General features: G+C 52.8%; 1 long non-coding RNA gene across 1 annotated transcript; it reads right to left on the reverse strand.

Moving 5' to 3' along the window:
* Positions 1–141: 141 nt before the first annotated feature.
* LOC123521155 lies at positions 142–820 on the reverse strand. Its single transcript, XR_006679628.1, has 3 exons — positions 728–820; positions 371–449; positions 142–210 (listed from the first exon to the last, which is right to left on the reverse strand). It is a non-coding gene; the product is annotated as an uncharacterized LOC123521155 (long non-coding RNA).
* Between the last annotated feature and the right edge of the window lie 715 nt (positions 821–1,535).

A 1,535-nucleotide genomic window follows, 5' to 3' on the forward strand; every position in this document is an offset into this window, starting at 1 on the left:
GGGAAACCCTCCAGGATGGAACCACATTAAATCCCCGTACCTGTGCCATCCCTATACATGCCAACAAACCATGAAGTAGCAGCCTTGCAGCAGCCCGCCGACAAACAGGTCTCATCAGCCGAGTTCTATGACTTAAAATCACTTTGTTGGAACCCGACTGTTTCCTGAAACTCACCTTTCGTTTGTGCCATATAGTTGTCCAGTTCCTTCCTGTGAAGACATGATATCACCCATTTGACATTCACACCAGAAAACATGGCAGGTTTGGGGCAGAAGAAATGTCTGAGGCCACATGGGTCACGCACGGGAACCAGAGCAGCCTTGGTGAAAGGACTGGGCCCGAGGGGCAGACATTGTTGGGACACATTACCCCACATCTCTCTCGACCACTTCAGCCCATGGCCATTCTTCCTCAGGCTCATCAGGAACTGGCCGGGTTCCTTCACCCACTAGAAGAGAGAGAACCATTTATTTACAATCTATTTACTAAGAGCAGTCCCCTCTGCTGCCTTTCACTGCAATCTTCCCAGTGTCTTGCCCGACCTCCTTGGCTTTTGCCAACCACCCCTCAGAGCATATTGCCTGCCCCATCAACCAAGTGATCTCTTTGGACTTCAGACCTCTCCTAGGCCTGGAGGCTTGCGGGCCTTTTTGTCCCTACAAGATTTTAGAGTCCATGAGACTCAGTAGGGCTGGTCCTGTGAGCAACCCAGGAGAGACACTGTACCTCTCTTCCCATGCTCTGCAGAGCTACTCCGTCCTTGAGCGTGTCCTCTGCTACAGCCTGCCGCATCCTCATCCTCCACCAGGAATCTCACAGACTTCCTCTTTTTCTTCCCTTGGGTGGGTTCCGTAAATCCAAACAGTTCTGGACTGAAAACACAAATGGCTGAAAAACCTTCCAGATTCAGGCAGGCTTGGTCTACCGATCGGTCACTTCCTATCAGAGAGAGCCCATAAAGCATGGCTGGCTTCAATAAAATGCTTTGTGCTCTCCCAAGCTGGAGGTGACAGGTGACTCTGGAGAGCGTGAGGTTGGCGTCCCAGCTCATTTAGAATCCTGCTGGGCCTAACAGGCAGATGCAAGTCCCAAAGGGACATGGGAGTTCAGGGCTACCCCTGAGAAGGCCAGAGGGGGGTTGGCAGTAACAGAGACATACAATGCAGACTTGCCGCCACTTGGCCTCAGAGAGGGACCTTCCACATAGGCCATCATCGCTTCTCTGGAGCACAAATGACCAGGGTCACTTGGTCAGCTGACATATGTCTTAATAATGGAAGCCACCTCCACTTCCCCTGTTCATTCCTCTCTCCCCCATGCTTCCTCCTCGTCCTGCCTACCCTTCCCTAGTCTTGCTGTCCTTACCCATTCCTCCCTAGCTCAGACCCCACTTCCCTCTGCACTGCCCTTCTACCAGGCCTCTGTTCGACCCCAGTCCTCCCAAGGAAGCGGCCTGCCTTAAGTTCTCCTTCCTTTGCTGTCCTCCTGTCCCATGTGGGACCATCCTCCATCCCCTAGCATCTGCTGACTTCCC

This window comes from Echinops telfairi, unplaced genomic scaffold, assembly GCF_000313985.2.
Source record: "Echinops telfairi isolate 266 unplaced genomic scaffold, ASM31398v2 ScPeMD7_7472;HRSCAF=8510, whole genome shotgun sequence".
NCBI lineage: Eukaryota > Metazoa > Chordata > Mammalia > Afrosoricida > Tenrecidae > Echinops > Echinops telfairi.